General features: G+C 46.5%; 1 protein-coding gene across 2 annotated transcripts in view; it reads right to left on the reverse strand.

Annotated features, from left to right (window-relative positions):
• dtnba (dystrobrevin, beta a) overlaps positions 1-18,033 on the reverse strand; it is a 48,016-nt gene extending 29,983 nt beyond the window's left edge. For both annotated transcript variants that reach the window (XM_062550750.1, XM_062550749.1), the window contains exons 1-2: positions 17,793-18,033; positions 4,743-4,795 (exon numbers count right to left, since the gene is read on the reverse strand). The gene's annotated coding sequence lies outside the window, so the exon portion shown is untranslated. The remainder of the gene's footprint in view (positions 1-4,742; positions 4,796-17,792) is intronic.
• Positions 18,034-21,299: the final 3,266 nt, after the last annotated feature.

The raw sequence follows: 21,299 nt of genomic DNA on the forward strand, positions 1-21,299 counted from the left end.
TCTCTACTCTCCACTCAACTCCACCCTCTATTCAACTCCACCCTCCACTCTCCACCCTCCACTCCACTCTCTACTCCACCCTCCGCTCTCTACTCTCTACTCAACTCTCCTCTCCACTCTCTACTCAACTCTCCACTCCACCCTCAACTCTCCTCTCTACTCTCCACTCAACTCCACCCTCCACTCAACTCCACCCTCCACTCTCCACCCTCCACTCCACTCACTCAGTCACAATAACACACACACTCCTCCACCTCCATCACGATAACACACACACTCCTCCACCTCCATCACGATAACACACACACACTCCTCCACCTCAGTCATGACAACACACTCCCCCACCTCCATCACGATAACACACACACTCCTCCACCTCCATCACAATAACACACACACACCCACCTCCATCACGATAACACACTCCTCCACCTCTGTCATGATAACACACTTACTCCTCCACCTCCTCCATCACAATAACACACACACTCCTCCACCTCCGTCACGATAACACACACAAACTCCTCCACCTCTGTCACAGTAACACACACACTCCTCCACTTCAGTCACAATAACACACACACTCCATCACCTCCGTCACAAGAACACACACACTCCTCCACCTACATACATCATGATAACACACACTCTCCTCCACCTCCATCATGATAACACACACACTCCTCCACCTCAGTCACAATAACACACACACTCCATCACCTCCGTCACAAGAACACACACACTCCTCCACCTCCATTACAATAACACACTCCTCAACCTCAGTCATGATAACACACTCCTCGACCTCCGTCATAACACATACACACTCCTCCACCTCCATCGTGATAACACACACACTCCTCCACCTCCATCACAATAACACACACACACTCCTCCACCTACATCACGATAACACACACTCCTCCAGCTCCATCGTGATAACACACACACTCCTCCACCTCCATCACAATAACACACACACACACTCCACCTACATCATGATAACACACAATCCTCCAGCTCCATCGTGATAACACACACACTTTGACTTCTCCACCTCTGCCACGATGCTCCAATCCAGCACAGCAACAGCAGCACATATGAAAAGCAGCTTTACAACTGTGACTCAGGGAGCCATGTTGGGTGAAGTAAGAGGAAGAGAGGAAGCGGGAACGCTCTGATGTTCTACAGATTCTATACGTAGTTCTACAATACAACCTAGCCTAGCCTAGCCTAGCCTATAGACTGACCTCTCCAGACAGGTGGTAGGAGAACACATCAACACTTGTGTGAGTCTCCTTGTGAACAGCTCACTGGGCTGTAGCACACCCCACGCTAGGCTAGGCTAGGCTAGGCTAGGCTAGGCTAGCAGCAGCAGCACTTAAGCTGAGGATGATCCAATTCTCTGGGCTGCCAGGGAGGATATCCGATCTCCACACACAGCCTACTAGCGTGCTAGCAGTCAAACCGCCGATCCCAGTGACAGGGCAGTTGGCCCACAGGCTTACGTACTCACACACTCACACACACTCACACACATATGGGTGGCTGCTGCCTGCCTGTCCTGTCCTGCATGGCACAGATGCTAGCTAGCGGCCTAGCGCTTAGCCTCGGCACTGCGCGGCCCGCCTGCCTGTGCTCTCTATTTTTACCGCCAGCCATCCGGCTGACTGATATAATTATCCCCTCACATAATTACACAACACGACAGACAGACCTGCTCTCCAGAGATACCAGCCTGCTGCTCAATACAGCTACAGGCCAGCCTCCACCACACAGAGAGAGAGAGAGGGGGGGGGGGGGGGGGGTTCACCCTCCACCACAGAGAGAGAGGGAGGAAGAGAAAAAGGGTGAAAGAGAAAAGGGGTTCACCATCAACCACCCAGAGAGAGAGAGAGAGGGAGAAAGAGAGAGGGGAGGGTGAAGGAGTGTGGAAGGGAGGGAGAGAGGCTGAAACATTGGAGAGAAAGAGAGGGAGGGAGAGGGACAGAGAGAGCAAGAAAGGGAGGGAGGGAGAGAGGGACAGAGAGAGCAAGAGAGGGAGGGACTGGGAGGTATGGAGTGAGAGAGAAATGGAGAGAGTCAGAGAGGGACAGATTTTAGTGGGGTGAAAAATGAGTGTGTGGACAGAATGAGGGGAAAGAATGAGACAAAAGGAGAAGGGAAGAGCCAGACCAAAAAAGAGAGGGATAGAAGAGTAGGCCTAGAAGAGAAGAGAGGGACAGAAGATGAGAAGAGAGGAGAAGAGAGAGAAGAGAGAGAAGAGAGAGAAGAGAGGAGAAGAGAGAGGAGGGAATGCTGTGTGTTCCCCCAGGGCTCCTGGTGAGGTTTGAGAGGCATGAGACTCCAAAGGCCAGAGATCTGACAGTTCTATAAATCTGCTCTCCGTTGCCCCAAAACACGCCAGGCATCCCCCAACCCCACCCCTCACACACACACACACACACACACACACACACACACACACACACACACACACACACACACACACACACACACACACACACACACACACACACACACACACACACACACACACACACACACACACACACACACACACTCACACACACACACACTGGAGCCCAAAGCAGCTACCCTACTCACACACTTCCACATCAACAACACAGGACACACACTTCCACCTCCACATAGGACACACACTTCTACATCCATGACTCAGAACACACACATCCACACAGGACACACACTTCCACCTCCACATAGGACACACACTTCTACACCCATGACTCAGAACACACACATCCACACAGGACACACACTTCCACCTCCACATAGGACACACACTTCTACATCCATGACTCAGAACACACACATCCACACAAGACACACACTTCACCTCCACATGGGACACACACTTCTACATCCATGACTCAGAACACACACATCCACACAGGACACACACTTCCACCTCCACATGGGACACACACTTCTACATCCATGACTCAGAACACACACTTCCACCTCCACCCAGGACACAAGGAGAGCAGAACAACACAACAGAACAGAACCCCACAGAACCAGGCTCAGCAGAACCACATACAGTACGGGACCCTAAGAGCCAAGGAGCAGGAGAACCCGCCCGGACCCGGCCGGATCAGAGCTAAATCACTCACAGCTGAGTGATTCATAGATTAGAATGTACACACACTCATGAACCATAAAACCATAAAAAAACAGACTCAAGACACAGCAGCCCTGAGAGCTCATTTACAGCTGAGTGACTTTTACAAATCAACTTGATCAGCCAGAATCAGGAGAACAAATCAGCTGAACCGAGACGCTGACAGGAACCTCGCCGCTAACGCAAACAACATAACCGAACGAGAACACATCTTCCAACACATTAGAATTATGAAGGCACATCTCCACACACACACACACACACACACACACTCACAAGAACGCATCTTCCAACACATTAGAACTGCGAAGAAACATCTCAGCACACACTGAAGGCTCTCAAGATGTTCTATCGTTTCATAAACATTTCATTTTGGTTTGTGTGGGGGACGAATAACAGGGACACATCTTACTGTAGCAGTCAGGACATCTAAACCAGTCTAAACATTTGACATTCACACACTCAGATATTCAGAGGACGGGAGAAGACAGGGGGAAAAAAAGGCTGGATTTGTCTCTGACATTTCTATAACATCTCTCTTGGAGCGAAAGAGAGGGAGAGAGAGAGAGAGAGATGTAAGAGAGAATGACAACAGGAACAGAGCGAGAGAGGAGAGGAGTCAGAGAGAGAGAGAGAGAGAGAGAGAGAGAGAGAGAGAGAAGAGAAGAGAGGAGTCAGGGAGAGAGAGAGAGAGAGAGAGAGAGAGAAGAGAGGAGTCAGAGAGAAACATCAGACAGCACAGGTACAAGTGCAAACAGTGAAGTGCGCATCTGGCTTGCAGCGACTGCACACAGCAAACATGCACACATACACACACACACTGCAAACAGCGAACACACACACTCTGCAAAGAGCAAGCATGCACATACACATACACATTCACATACACACACACACGCTCTACAAACAGCAAACACTGACACACATTCACTTACTCAATGTTGCGCACACACAAACCCACACACAAATGCACACACGTACTCACTCACTGTTGTGCACACACACACACACACACACACACACACACACACACAGCCTCTCACACATACACACTCATTGTTGCATCTCACACATACACACTCATTGTTGCATACACCCGGCCACACATGCACACACACACACACACACACACACACACACACACACACACACACACACTCACACGCACACAGTCTCTCACACACACAAAGTCTCTCACACATACACACTCATTGTTGCATACACCCGCCCACACACACACACACACACACACACACACACACACACACACACACAGCTGATTCAGAGGAAGCAGAGCGCAGTGCACTGCAGGTCAGGCTGTTCTCTCTCTCGCGGTCTCTAAATATTTGTGCTGGACGGATGCTGGGAGCATCCCTCTGGATCTACAGGCTGCCGCTGACAACCACTCGCTCACCACGGCGACAGGTTGCTACGGAAACCCAGTGATGTTGTGGGGTCGACTCTGTGGTTGTTTACATAGATGTTCTGCATGAAATGTAGCACTGTGGTTAGGGTGTGTGTGTGTGTGCGCGTGTAAGAGACAGAAAGAGAGAAACAGAGAAAGACATATATATAGAGAGAGAATACGCCTTCTTACCTCACGGAAGTTTTTAGTTTTTGGTCTCTCCAAACAGAGGGTATATTATGAATCTGGAGAGAGAGAGAGAGAGATTTAAAAAAAAATACTTTATTACAAAGCGCAGCACAAAGTTTTAGAAATCTACAGATGTCTAAAGTGCAACTTGTTTTCAATGACAGAGGGAGAGGGAGAGAGACAGAGAGAGGGGGAATAGAGAGAGGGATAGAGGGATAGAAATGAGAGTGAAAGGGAAAATGACAATGGGGAAAAAGAGAGAAAGAGAACATAATTAAAGACCACAGAGGATGGATTTCATTTTTAGCCACAGACCCGTTTGCATCAACACTGAGCTGAGCTCAGCTACTTCCTCTGTGCCCCCAGAGGCACACACACACACACACACACACACACACACACACACACACACATGTACACATACACACAAGCATACACACACACACACACACACACACACACACACACACACACACACACACACACACACACACACACACACACACACACACACACACACACACAAAGCACACACACACACACACACACAAAGCACACAAAGCACACACTCACGTGTACACATACACACAAGCAAACACCTACACCACACTGGATGCTATCCTGTTACTAAACCACAGCACACTTGCACATAGACTGCTAGTCACAGTAAATAGTTTTATCAGAGAACCTCAGTAGGAGGACTTGAGAATCATTATGAGCAAAAGCAGAGATGACTACACTCATACACCCACACACAACACACACACACACACACACACACACACACACACACACACACACACACACACACACACACACACACACACACAAGCAGAGATGACTACACTCATACACCCACACAACAAACACACACATACACACACAAACACACACACACACACACACACACAAGCAGAGAGGACTATACATTTATACACCCACATAACAAACAAACAAACACACACACACACACACACACACACACACACACACACACAAGCAGAGAGGACTGTACAGGAGGTATGGAGCATTGACCACTACAGGTGATCTGGTCCTCTGAAAGATGCTACTCTCCTCGCCCCCCCCCCGCCAGACAGCTGACCAAGCTACCCCTGCAGCCCCCGCAGGTGGGTGGGATTATGGGGTACACGGGGGGGCGGAGGGGGGTGGGATTGGGGGTCCCATGGGAGTCGGGGGCTCCAGGGTTCCCAGAGTTCCTGCCCACCCACACTGACCACCTGTGTGTCTGGAGCCCAGCTGTCAATCAAAGCCCCTCTTCAGCCTGTCCTGCTCCAACTGTACTGTAGCAACAGTCTCTTTACTCAACCTGTCTCTCTCTCTCTCTCTCACACACACACACACACACACACACACACACACACACACACACACACTGACTCACACATGCAGAAATACACTCGCTGGGGCACACACATTACTTTCTATTCTTGACTTGCTCACATACTAACTGTCCCACCCAAGGACTCACTCAAGTCACACACACACACACACCATTGGAGACTCACTCGCTCATTCACACTCACACTCGCCTCTACCTCTTCCACACACACACACACACACACACACACAAATATATACAGTACACACACTCTTACTTGTTTGCGAGTAAGATCCAGTTATCAGTTCTCGTTTACTGTATGTCTCCAAACTTTTGTCTAATCTACAGAGTCTCCTTTTTCACTTCCTCTCTCTCTCCCTTACTCTATCTTCCTCACACACATACACACACACACACACACACACACACTCAAACGCAGCCCATTTTTCAGCTACAAGCCTTCGACAGTCTTCTCACAGAAGCCTTCCTGTTAGTGTTCACACAAACACGTACACACACGCACCCAGACTTACCACAAATCTGAGTTCAATCAAACGACAGTTCCCCTCGCCAAAACACAGCAGGCACAGAAAATGCACACACACACACACAAACAAGTGCCAGGGAGAGAGAGGGTGTGTGTGTGTGTGTGTGTCATAGAGAGAGAGAGGAACAGAGAGCGAGAGAGAGAGTGAGAGAGGTGGATAGAGAGAGAGAGAGAGAGAGAGGGGGGGGGGGGGGGGGGGTAATGGTCACTATGGCACCCCAGCAGCTATTCCTGGCCCCCCCCCTCTGAAGCACATGATCACCACAGCAGCTGAGCCCCTTTCTCAACTGTCTGCCCTGACAGCACCCACCCACCTACACACACACACACATACACACACACACACATACCTACACACACACACGAACCGAGGTGCACCTATACACACCTATAGGGACCTATACTGTACACACACACAGACAGAAAACGAGAGATACATCATACAAGCCGGTATACATACTATCAAAAAAAAGGCAGACAACCCCCCCCCCCCCCCACACACACACACACACACTCACTACATACTTGCATGCTCACATACCACCCGGCCATGTATAAACAGCAAATACTCAGGAGTGTGTACATACACACAGCGGGTTGACAGGTACTCTGTGCACTCTTGTCATTGGTATGAGGGTGTGTATGTGTGTGTGTGTTTAAGTATGTGTGTGTGTGCGTACATGTATGTGTGTGTTTGTGTAAGTATGTGTGTGTGTATGTTGTGTGTGTGTGTGTGTGTGTGTTTGTGTAAGTATGTGTGTGTGTGTGTATGTATGTATGTGCGTGTACAGTATGTATGTCTGTGTGTGTGTGTGTGTGTGTGTGTGTTCCTGTTTTAGATTAGTAAACCCCCAATCATAAGTCCATTAGTAAGCATCCAGTCGCTGTGTCCCTGGTGCAGCGCTTGGCCCCCCCCCCCACACACACACACATGGGCAACCATGCACTTTCACAGAGTTCACCAACTTCCCCAAAGCAGGCGCCTTTCTCCTCCTACAGTACAGTAGGCCTCTCCCTCCTGCACTCACTTCACCTCCCGTCTTTCTCCTCCTACAGTCACCCTCTCCCTCCTGCACTCACACGGGCAACCATGCACTTTCACAGAGTTCACCGACTTCCCCAAACCAGGCGTCTCTCTCCTCCTACAGTACAGTAGGCCTCTCCCTCCTGCACTCACACGGGCAACCATGCACTTTCACAGAGTTCACCGACTTCCCCAAACCAGGCGCCTTTCTCCTCCTACAGTACAGTAGGCCTCTCCCTCCTGCACTCACTTCACCTCCCTCCTTTCTCCTCCTATATTACAGTAGGCCTCTCCCTCCTGCACTCACTTCACCTCCCTCCTTTCTCCTCCTGCAGTACAGTAGGCCTCTCCCTCCTGCACTCACTTCACCTCCCTCCTTTCTCCTCCTACAGTAGAGTAGGCCTCTCCCTCCTGCACTCACTTCACCCCCCTGTATCTCTCCTCCTACAGTCACCCTCTCCCTCCTGCACTCCCTTCACCTCCCGTCTCTCTCCTCCTACAGTACAGTAGGCCTCTCCCTCCTGCACTCCCTTCACCTCCCGTCTCTCTCCTCCTACAGTACAGTAGGCCTCTCCCTCCTGCACTCACTTCACCCCACGTCTCTGAGCCTAATGAGAGCATTTGTACTCTGGACCAGCTCACCATGGCACTACGGCGTGGCCAATCTTTAAACCACGGGGACGCTGGGGACAGAAAGCCCCGCCAGAAAAACAAGGAAATAACCTTGTTATGGGCCAGCTACCCCGTATGGGCAGGACCAACACAATGTACAAAACACACACCGCATGAAGGAAAGAGTGACAGACAGACGGAGAGATAGAGAGAGAGACAGAGAGAGAGATAGAGAGAGAGAGAGAGAGAGAGAGAGAGAGAGAGAGTGAGAATGCCTTAATTTACTGTGACACACAGCTGTGTGTGTTATCCTATTTTGCTTGTACATCAGGAGCTGCTGCATGTATAATAGATCAAAGATAACCTTCACGGAAGCATCACTCCTCTGCCACATTGCTGCAGCACAAACACACCCGACTGTCCCACTGTGACAGGAAACCAGGGTGTGTGTGTGTGTGTGAGAGTGAGTGAGAGAGATGTTCAAGCATTCATTTGCAATGGTGTATGTGTGTGTGTGTGTGTGTGTGTGTGTGTGTATGTACAGGTGTATGTATATGTATATGTGTGTGTGTGTGTGTGTGTGTGTGTGTGTGTGTACAGGTGTGTGTGTGTGTGTGTGTGTGTGTGTGTGTGTGTGCAGGTGTGTGTGTGTGTGTGTGTGTGTGTGTGTGTGTGTGTGTGCAGGTGTGTGTGTGTGTGTACAGGTGTATATGTGAGTGTGTGTGTGTGTGTGCAGGCTCTCTCCAAGGACTGTGGCTGATCCCTGAGTAGTGCAGATGAGCTGAAAGGATAAGGACGGTTCTCAGGGCTCTTCTGCCCTCACACACTATCAGTTTCCGCTCGCTCTCTTCTTTCTCTACCTCTCTCACTTCCTCCCCCTCTTCCTGCTCTCTCTCTCTCACTCTCTCTCTCTCTCTCTCTCTCTCTCTCTCTCTCTCTCTCTCTCTCTCTCTCTCTCTCTGCTGAAGTCTTTGTGCTGCTAACCAAGTCAGGCACCTCTGATTCTACCTCAGGGGACTGACTACAGAGAAAGACTCTCGGTCATTCCCAGAGGGACAGAAGAGAATCCCATCCTCATTCAACACCTCCTTTGCCCCTCACCTCATCCCTTGTTCTTTCATTCTGCAGTCTCTCTCTCTCTCCCTCTCTCTTTCTCTCGCCATCTAGTTAGTTCAGCTAATATGCTGATCTCACGGTGCAAACAGGAGGCTCTTCAAGTATAATTGTACTCAGGTCCCCCTTTAATGAAGCAGAGTTCTCGGTGTTGGTTCTAGACAGCATATACTTTCTGAAGAGGAGGCTCCCCACAGAAACATCTACTGCAGTGTCTCTTATAAACACAATATGAGACCAAAGGGGACTTCAAAGAATGGCATACGGGAAAGTTCCTTTAGAACTTTAATAACATTCAGGAGAGTTCCATTAGAACTTTAATGGCTTACAGGAGTTTCATTACAACTTTAATACGTTCGACCGGCGTCGCGTCACACAGAGCCAGGTTGTCTGCGCCACGCCCCTTTTTTGGGGAAACAAGCCCTCAGAACAAGCCTGAAACAAGCCAAAGTGAACGGGTGTTGTTCACGGTCACTGATCTATAACGAATAACTTATTATTTATAGATCAGTGGTCGCGGTAGACAGACATGCCGATAAGTTGCTGTGTGGTTGGTTGGGTGTACCAACCACAAAGCTAAGAACCCCTAACATTAGGCTACACCAAAAATAAATCAGACCAACGAAAACGGAAATCTAGGCTAACACTTGGCTAACACTAGCAGTTAGGCTATCGGCTACGACAGAAATTATCATATGTTGGAATTATCTAACGAACATACTTTACATCCAAGCCTGTCAGTCAACTACACAACATTACAATTAAAATAAGAGGCCAAAAATACAGGAAAACAATTTAGTTATTTAACTGGAGATTCAATGAGATAAGAGTATGTCTGGGTATGACACTGGCCACTGCTACTGCTAGCAGGCTACTCGGGAGACCGAAGGGACATGTTTTTACTTTGATTGAATTAAGCTTTTGAACGTATTTTTCACGGTCAACGACCGGCAAAGTGGTAATATATTGAGTGGTCCTATTGATTCGTTGTGTCTTCTGTTATCATTTACCCCTACGATTTCGGTACGAATTACGTTTATTGAGCCTAATTTGCATTGGAGTTAATGGGAGACGTAGTTTGTTTCCCCCAAAAAGGGGTGGGAACGTTCGTCGCGAGTCAAGTTCCCGGATGTGCCGGTCTAACGTATAGCTTACAGGAGAGTTCCATAAGAACTTTAATGGCATACAGGAGAGTTCCTTTAGAACTTTAATGGCATACGGGAAAGTTCCTTTAGAACTTTAATAACATTCAGGAGAGTTCCATTAGAACTTTAATGGCTTACAGGAGAGTTCCTTTAGAACTTTAATGGCATCCTTCCCACCTGAGGACTCTAGTGTTTCCCATCGGATCTCTGCATGCCTGAAGGACATTTCAATCTGGATGAAGGATCAGCACCTTCAGCTTAATCTTTCCAAAACTGAGCTCTTGGTGTTTCCAGCAAAAACAGCTATTCCCCAACAGATCAATATCCAGCTTGATTCATCCTCACTGACTCCAACCAGATCGGCACGTAACTTGGGTGTCATAATTGATGACCAACTTACTTTCTCTGAGCATGTTGCCTCAATTGCAAAGTCATGTCGGTATACCCTGTACAACATTAGGAAGATCAGACCTTATCTGACACAAGATTCCACTCAGCTTCTTGTACAGGCAATGGTTATCTCCAAGCTGGACTACTGTAATTCTCTGTTAGCCGGCCTACCTGCTTGTGTATTAAGACCACTACAGTTGATTCAGAATGCTGCAGCACGACTGGTCTTCAATCAGCCAAAGAGGACACATGTAACCCCTCTCCTAGTTACTCTCCACTGGCTCCCTATAGTAGCCAGAATTAAATTTAAATCTCTCACTCTGGCCTATAGGACACTGACTGGATCTGCTCCCAGCTACTTCAGTTCTTTAATCACGATGTACATTCCCAACCGCCCATTGCGATCTTCTGAGGAGCGTCTGTTATGTCGACCAACCATACATGCTAGGTCAAATTGTAGATCCTATTCTTCAGTGGTTCCGTGTTGGTGGAATGAGTTGCCCAGTGCTCTCCGTTCCAGCAACAGCTTTGGATCTTTTAAGAGGGGTCTTAAGGCATATTTATTTAATATGCACTTAGTCCTTTGAGTTTGTGATGTGTTATGGTTTGTATAATGTATTGTTTTGTTATAATTTGTCTATTGATAGAATTTGAAATTTATTTTGCTATTGTCCTTAAATTTAGCCATACCATGCTTTAGTTATTATTATTATATATAATTAACTGAGTGACTTATTTGATTGCTATTCTCTTTTCACTGTTTTATTTCTCATTAGGTTAGTGCTTAAAATTATTGTTTTACTGATAATATTACTATTCTCCCTAGTTTGTAATTGTTCACTGTTAATTTAATTTGTATTGTTATTTATTTGTATGTCGCTTTGGACAAAGGCGTCTGCTAAATAACCATAGCCATAGCCATAGCCATAGCCATAGCCATAGCCATAGCCATACGGGAAAGTTCCTTTAGAACTTTAATAACATTCAGGAGAGTTCCATTAGAACTTTAATGGCATACAGGAGAGTTCCTTTAGAACTTTGATGGCATACAGGAGAGTTCCATAAGAACTTTAATGGGGATTCCGTAAGGATGTAAGTGAAACCTTCTTGCCTTTAAGAGGTTTCTTGACCCCAAGTGCAAACAAAACTCAGCTGAAAGGTGAGCGCCTAACATATATGGCGCTGTCAAATTCCTTCACCATAGGAGACATGTTTAAGAGGTGTCTCCATGCTACCAGTTCTGCTTTAGGACCATTTCTAGCATGCATTTAAAATTAGCCTAGATTCAGACCAAGCCAAAGCAGTGTGTTATATTCAGCTATCTCACTGTTACGTTCTGTTGTCATGCTGTGATCTAACGCCACCTTTCTACCACTAACACATGTGTACACATTAGTATCTGCTGACAGACTGAAAGCAATGGCAGTTGGTCTCAGCAGGTTCCAGAGCATTGTGCTGAATACTAATCCACTCAGAGCTGGGAGACATGACTGAGAACACAACAGAACTAGTGGAGGCCCTGAAAACGCCTGATTATTGAAATATCCATTTACATCACATTCACTGGCAGGACTAAATATGAATAGGGATTAAAAGGCAGAGAGCCGACCAGATAAAAGAGGAACTTGGGATGACTGGGCACGCACACACACACACACACACACACACACACACACACACACACACACTCCAATAAGTATCTGACAAATTCACCACACCAACCACATTGATAGGAAGTGATAACCACACAGGATTGGAATCAAACCAGCTGAGCCATTAACTGACAGGTGAACTTAGGTGGCCTGGCCCTGCCTGAACTAACACAAGTCTTCCTCTGAACATTTAGCAACTTTTCATATGAGCTGTATTTTGAAGAGTTTCACTGCAGATGTTTTTACTCATATTGCCAACGGTCACAATGGTCACCATGCCAACTGTTAGGCCTGTGTTTATATATTAATTATTAGTGAATAGCTAATGACTATTGTGACTATGGTAACCCCAATGAGGACCTGTGCACTGAGACGCATCACTGCGTGCTTACTGTTCAATCTGAGTTGCTGTGCCTCTCCCATACCTACAGACACACACACACACACACACACACACAATCTGAGTCGCTGTGTCCCTCCCACACCTACAGCTACATCCCAACAAGCTGTTCATTCATCCAGTAAACCTCCAGTGCTCTTCTTAAACCTGCCATTAACATTTGGATGCTGGAGTTTCTCAACATGTGATGTGAGCTACCTCACTTGACATCCTGAGCTTCTGCAAGACTGCTCTTAATGTGTCCCAACACATCCTGGAACACACACCCCTCCTTTTGTAAGTGCTATCATGGCGTCTGTGGGATTGAACTTATCACCTGGCTCTCTCTGTTATCAGCCTGGAGTCGGAGCAGAGCAGAGCAGAGCAGAGCAGAGCAGGAGGCCCACTCTCCCATACAACACTTAGTGACTTCACAACGGGACCGGAGTTCCCACACACACACACACACACACACACACACACACACACACACACACACACGGACACGCACACGCACACACACACACCCCCACACACGCACACATGCACACAATCTGTTTACTAACAAGGTTACACAAAAACACTACCTGCAGACAGTCATACTGTACGTTCTACTGCACGTTCTGCTGAATGTGTTCTGCCTATACTGTACCTACCTGAAGAACATCTACACTAGAAGAGGCCCAAACCACTCTAAAAGACATTTCACACAACGACACGGACTGTGTTCTGTTATGTTCTGCTGAATGTGTTCTGCCTATATGTACCTGAAGAACATCTACACTAGAAGAGGCCCAAACCGCTCTAAAAGACATTTCACACAACGACACGGACTGTTAAGTTCACTGCGGTCAGGTGGACCCCCCCCCCCCGAGGTCATATGGCAGAAAGACTGAGGAGGCGTGTCTTACCCTCCTACCACTCCAATCCTGTACACACCCAAACCCCTTTCCCCTAACACACTGACCCTGATGGAAGAAACACACCGCAGACACAACCAATCAGTTTCATCATAATATTTACACACACACACACCTGGCCAAGCAGGTTGTGTGAACCACGATGGCAATTTTGTCCACGAACTCAGGGACTCGGTAAGGCTGAGCGACGCCGTTAGCCGCGGGCAGTCCAAGCACACGATTGGACACATGCTTGGGGAGGGGCGGGAACGTTTGCCTCCTTTTCTGTCATCGCCTAGGCGACCCCTGCGGTCGATGGGTCACCTATGGATGTGCTGGATGTATGCATTGGATTAGTAGGGCAAACGCTTTAAAGGAACAGGTCAACCAAAAATGTAAGTTCTGTCCTCTTAACCCCACTGGAGCGATAACAGGAATTGGAAGTGGAACTGCACAGCATAGATAGCACTGTTCACGGAAACCCGTTTATTCCACATCAAACATTTAAGGAAAACTAATTAAGCTGATGGGAATTCCACGGGATGTTTAATGGATATGGAATCATTCTGCAGAAATGAACATGAAAGAACCATAACTGGCTGGAGAGGATCCTCTGAGCAGTATCCACACCAGAGGGAGTCACAGGGCCTTCTGGCTCTGTTAAGAAGGGTGAATGTGACCTGTTGATGCTCCTCTACAGAGCAACATTATGGAGAGCAAATTATATGGGATGATGTTACAGTGTTTATTTGGCAATGACAAGAACAACAGTAGGCTAATCAATATCAGTTTATAGCCTACTTTGACTGGTCTACATTAATGCTCATTGCCAGAGGAAGACAGATACCGTAATTTCCCAACTATTAGCCGCGGCTTATACATTGATTTTGCACAATTTCTTCAGCTATGAGGTTAATACAGGGGGGCAGTTAATATACTTTTTTTTCTTTTAACTTGTATAAAACACTGTCCTGCAGCTTATACACAATGCGGCTTATATGCGGGGAAATGACTGTATTGGTCTTCTTGTGAATTGAGGCTGTTACATTATAAATACAGGCAGGGCTCCTCTACAGAGATGCTGGAGGAGTAACAGTGTGCCTGAGCCTCAGTCCCAGCTCAGAGGCCAAAGGTCAGAGCTCAGAGGTCAAAGGTCGGAGGTCATTGTATTTGGGGTCATGCCTTCTCTCCCTCAGTGTGACGTAATTGTCAGCTCCTGTTGCACTCTGAGCAACATCAGTGACTGATTGGAGCCACAACAAGCATGGCTTAAATGGGAACACACTCATGTACACTACACACACACACACACACACACACACACACACACACACACACACACATTCCTGAGCATACTAGCACATGTCAAGTCACAAATAGATACACCTATCCACACAATCTCTTAACACACACGCACACAAAGTAGATTTAATCTCCAGATAGATTAAAATGAGTCCTCTCTCCATTTCACTCATACCATCTAAACTGACACCTGTGATGAGCTTATCTAGCCTCAGATCACCACTGATAATGTGCTTCCCTCTCGCTCTCTCTCTTTCTGTGTGTGTGTGTATGTGTGTGTGTGTGTGTGTGTAACGTGGGACACGGTTGTGTCATGAGTGTGTTGTTAGAAAGGGGACACATTCCAGAGAGCATTTATGGGTCTTAAATGACAGAGCACAGAGCAAGAAAAAGAGAGAATGTGTGTGTGTGTGTGTGTGTGTGTGTGTGTGTGTGTGTGTGTGTGTGTGTGTGTGTGTGTCTAAGCTTATGTCTATCAATCATGTGCTTTTTGCATGTCGCCTCATACAATGCCTTCACGCACTTCCCTACAAAAGCCAACATGCTTAGGGGCCCATTTTCACACACAGGCAAACACCCTCTTTCACTCTCTCTTGCTCTCTCTCTCTCTCATACACACACACACACACACACACACACACACACACACGCACACACACACACACAAAAGCTATTTTTGCCATGGTGACGACTGGAGCTGACATTGCCCTGACAAGCACACACTCATACATCAAAGCTACAACAAGTCCTTAGAGCAGAGTCCAAAAGAGCAGAGCAGAACAGAGCCAAGAGCGCCTACTGTAAAGTTAACCATCAGACTTCTCTTGCCTTATCCAAAACAGAGCCAAGAGCACCTACTGTAAAGTTAACCATCAGACTTCTCTTGTCTTATCCAAAACAGAGCCAAGATCACCTAAAGTTAACCATCAGACTTCTCTTGCCTTATCCAAAACAGAGCCAAGAGCACCTACTGTAAAGTTAACCATCAGACTTCTCTTGTCTTATCCAAAACAGAGCCAAGAGCACCTACTGTAAAGTTAACCATCAGACTTCTCTTGTCTTATCCAAAACAGAGCCAAGATCACCTAAAGTTAACCATCAGACTTCTCTTCCAAATAGAGCCGCCAGCACCTGAAGTTAACCATCAGGCTAATCTTCAAAACAGAGCAGTTATCACCTAAAGTTAACCATCAGGCTTATCTTCTCCAGAACAGAGCTGAGAGCACCTAATGTTAACCATCAGACTTCTCACCAAAAGAACCTACTGGTGCTTACACATACTTACATACAATTACACGCACACACGTACTGTACACACACACACACACACACACACACACACACACACACACACACACACACTCACACAATCATCTGTCTTATCAGAAGTGGTTTACTGGAACAGCAAGAGGGAATGTCAGAAGCATGAGCAAGGCCTAGTAAGGTGTGATACGGTGAAGTGGAACATCCTGACCTGCAGTTTTTTTTGTAGCTGTACACACACACACACACACACACACACACACACACACACACACACACACACACAAACACAGAGATTTGGTCATTTTTGTTGCACTGGCTGTCTACCTGATGCAACCCTATCTAACCAACCCGCAGGATCTACTAAGTGTTTGTGCGCAAGAGATTGCAGACATCTGACAAATCCTTCCATTACTGTGTGGTTAGTCATGCAACTATGTAGATTTTTTTGTATCGAGTGCAGATGGCCAAAATGCTGCCATATTTAGGTCGTTCATCTACCTAAAAGGAGATTTCAGTATATGGTCTTCTGTCACAGACGTGGAAACGACTATCGCCGTTTTCCACAAATTCGACTCGCATCAATCAAAGACAATAACATTGACTTGCATCGGAGTACAGCGTGAAAGTTGACAACCTAGAGACCTAATAGAAGTTATGATCACAAAACAACAAATTGACAAAAGCGTAATCCTGGCAAATATGTGCAACCTAATTCGGTCGGCAACATATTTGGATGAAACAAATAATGCAACCTATTTCCTCTCCAATAAGTGACAGTCGTTGACCGCCCACTTCATTGAAAATGTTTTCAGTTACAGACTCGCAGATTCAACCTTAAACAGCTATTTATTCTCTGTGGTTGTCAACGTAAACAGCTATTCTTAGATAGGCCCAGAACAAGCGTAGACGCATCGCACCATTTGTTTTGGGTTGTTTCGCTCGAATCGGTGACTGGACATTGTGGTTGGATAGATTTGAATGAGGCTCGTATGCCTGTGTCGCCTACAGGACGTTCAGAAACGCAGGCTTCGGGTAAAAAAACAAAACTTCCACCGGCGTGGAGAAGGAAGGCACATTAACTGTACGCTTGTGTCCGGACACAGAGCATGTATTCTCCAAAACGTACCGTAAATCGCCTCGGAATACTTTATCCGTTCACTTGAGGAAACGAGACATAAAAGCGCGGCCATATTGTAAAAAAGAATTAACTCCATCTTTGCCTTATTCCCCGTCACATGAATGCCTGGATGAAAGTACTTCCAGACACCCAGGACACCGTTGATCTGTATCACCAGTTTAGCAGAAACAAAATCACACTTTTCTGTTTCGATCACAGAAACCGACATCTCCGGGTCAGCCCTCGCCGGGATAACTAACTCACTCACCAGAATTTCCGCAGGTAGTAGTAGTCACAGTTCGCAGGCAACCAGCATCCAGTGAACACAAAACACTTTCGAATAACAGTAGGAAGGGCAGTTTTATGAATTTCTAGTTTATGCCCAGGCTCCAGGCTGGTGAACTCCTCGGTGTGGATTGACCGCAGTCACCGCTGAAGGCTCCGAAGAGACGGGGAAATACGTTTGAGCTTCCCCATGCTCCACCAACAACAGTCGCTGCCTGCGTTCAGAGTCGAGCTGCGGTGAAATGAGTTGTCCCCTCACTCGTGCTACCGCACTGGCTTACACTCTCTCTCTCTCTCTCTCTCTCTCTCTCTCTCTCTCTCTCTGTTCACACACATAGGCTCCACACATCGGAAGAGACTGAGACTGAGAGAAACGTGCGCCTAAATGATATGGGATGTGTTTATTTCGCAACAACAAAAACAACAGTATTACTATCAGTTTATAGCCTACTCTGAACAGTCTCATTGCCAGTTAGTGACTTGAGGGTGCTACATTAAATAGATAACTAAAGTTTTCAGAATAGCCTATTGCATGTGTTTCTGAAACATTGTTAACATTTTTGTTGCAGTTTTGCAACATTATATCATTATATCAGTTGGCCCTCTTAAATGTTAAAAGCATAACATAATAGACAAACCAATCTATTTTAGGCTATCATTTACATTTCTTTTACCCAAAGTGACTTAGGCCTACATATGTAAATTGTACTGTATTATAAGGGCCATTCTACCCAGAGCGTTGCTCAAGAGCATAACCGTGAAAGCCTGGAATTGAACCCACAACTCATAATGGCTGGGTTTCCCAGATTCGTTAAGAAGCTCTTAAGTGCTAAGAACTTCTTTGGAGTGTTCTTAGAATGTTCTTAGAGCGCTCCTAAGAAGTTTTTAGCAGTAAGAACTTCTTAACGAATCTGGGAAACCCGGCCAATGAAAGGTTTGTAAACAGCAGATTCCAAGACTGCAGGAAAGTTAGACAGACACAATGAGTACGACTGATCATCATAACTGTATGTCTCTCACTGATGTCTGCTTACAGCAGCTAGGCCTAGGACAAGATGACCAAATGATGGCACCTAGCTTAGGTTATTACACAAGAACAGCTGTGGGAATGTCTACAGACAGAGCTCTGTTGTCCAACATCTTTCTTTCTCTTTCTCTTTCTGTTCTCTATCGCCACTTCCTCCTCTACAGTGGTCTGTTTGCTGTCCAAGCGTGCACACGTGCATCAGCCTTCGTCTCGCCTACACACACACACACACACACACACACACACACACACACACACACACAGTCATGATCCTCTGGCTGGGTAAACCTATGGGCAGCTGTGAAATTCACCAGTGGCTTGTGATAATGAAGAGCACATAAAATGGATGACGTGAATGTGATTGGAGCAATGCATACAATACATCATAATGTAATGCGTCTTTCACGAGCATCAGTGTTGACGAGGTGAACCTTCTTGCTCCCGCTTGTCCAGTGAAGATCTTGCAGTTTTGGACTCTGGGTCTGAACAAGACAGTGTGATCTGGAAAGGGTTGATAAGGAAAGGAAGGCTGCTGTAACAGCGATTAAATTCATTCTCTGTTGGTTTGATTGTCTGTGATGCTCAAAACAATACTGAGCCCAGTGGTTCTGTTCTGATTGGATCCGAGGCTGCGTGGGTGGGAAATGTGGGCCTGAATCCATTCCCTTCCAAAGCCTCAGGACAAAACTAACAGCCTATATATAGAACTGAAGCCTTTCCAGTAAAGTACTTGTGTTGTAATCAGGAGTACATCGACTGAACTACTTGAAGACTAGCTGAAAGACATGAAGGACATAAAACATGAAAACAAAGAGTGAAATAAAGTGCATAAGTGCCCCACAGGCCCTTTATGGAGCCGAACTGCCCGCAGTGTGTAGCGGGTCCTCAAGCTCAGCCTGGACCTGTCACGATGTGATGCTTCGTTACTTTGGAATGCCAGCTATGCAGGGCCTTGGCACACTACACCCCTCACCTCCGTGAAAATGATCGCCGATTCAGTGAACTTGGAAACCCGACACGGCTTCGGCTTCGGCTCGACTCCTCTCCCCCACCTCTGCCGATCCTCCACGCTGGCTTTTGTCTCGTCCCGCTGTTGGCCTGTTTTACGGCTCTTCCTGTGTTTGTTTGTTGCTGCAACTTTTCTTTCCTACAATCTATTTTTTCTCCCATATAAACAAACAGAACCCAGAATGAAAAAAAGTGCCCCACGATCACTCACAAGCGCGCGCACACACACACACACACACACACACATTTATAGGGAGAGCATGCATTATAAGGATCAGTCCTTTTTTGAAAGTACTGTGCTGTATTGTGTGGATGGCTAAGGTCAAAGGTCACTTGCCTGGATAGCTGTGCTAGTGTTACTCTGGAAACGGCACACTACTTTTTTTTTTTTTTTTTAGTTCTCTAGAATTCTTGTTAGAATTGCTTTAAAAGCTTAAAATGTTTACCATGTTGTAAGTCGCTTTGGTTATAAAGTGCCAGTCAAATATAATGTAATGAAGAAAAGTAAGGTTTATCTTTAACCAATTCACATGAGATCTGTATACTATTGTTATGTTTCATGTTTACACATTGTTTAGCATAAAATTATTTGATTTTATATTATATTTATATAACACATTGTTGTGTGGCAATAACATATCTATCTATGTATGAATTATGCTGTAATAATACAGTGTACTACATTATTCAATAGAAAATAGACTATAGAATAATCCATGTTATTAGGGTCAGAGGCCGTGCCACTGTGGTCACATCAGCTGTAGTTGGGTAACTATGGGACTAGACAGCAGTTTGTCAACTGGGCCTCGCAGTTAGGCACATTCCACACCATAGCGACACTTACGAGTGGTGGAGTCGCCCTCTCTCTCTCTCTCTCTCTCTCTCTCTCTCTCTCTCTCTCTCTCGCTCTCTCTCTCTCTCTCCCCTTCACACACGTACACTCACATTCGTTCACATAAAAGCAAAGGTTACTTTCCCAGCATTGTTGGCATGCCGATATGGCGTTTCACCCAACTGTGAGGTTGAATATTAACTCTGTGCTGAATGGTTGCATTTGCACATAAACAGTGTGTGACCGGAGGCACACACACACACACACACACACACACACACACACACACACACACACACACACACACACACACACACACATTTCATCTGACCAATCAGTGGACAGAACTGTTCACATGACGTTTTAGTGTCGGTTCAGCTCGGTTAGTGCCACCTCTGAAACAGGTACAGGTACTAAAATTCACCTGTTGGTTCCCACCAACCCTCAGTGGAAAACCCACCACCCATTTGAGGGTGGAGTCGTATCGTGCCAAGCCGAACTGATACAAAAATGTTCAGTGGAAAAGGTCCAATACACACACACACACACACACACACACACACACACACACAAATTAGGTCATATGGCATGCATTGCAATATGTATCATCGGCTTAATCTGAT

This window comes from Sardina pilchardus, chromosome 12, assembly GCF_963854185.1.
Source record: "Sardina pilchardus chromosome 12, fSarPil1.1, whole genome shotgun sequence".
In the NCBI taxonomy this organism is placed as follows: Eukaryota; Metazoa; Chordata; class Actinopteri; order Clupeiformes; family Clupeidae; genus Sardina; species Sardina pilchardus.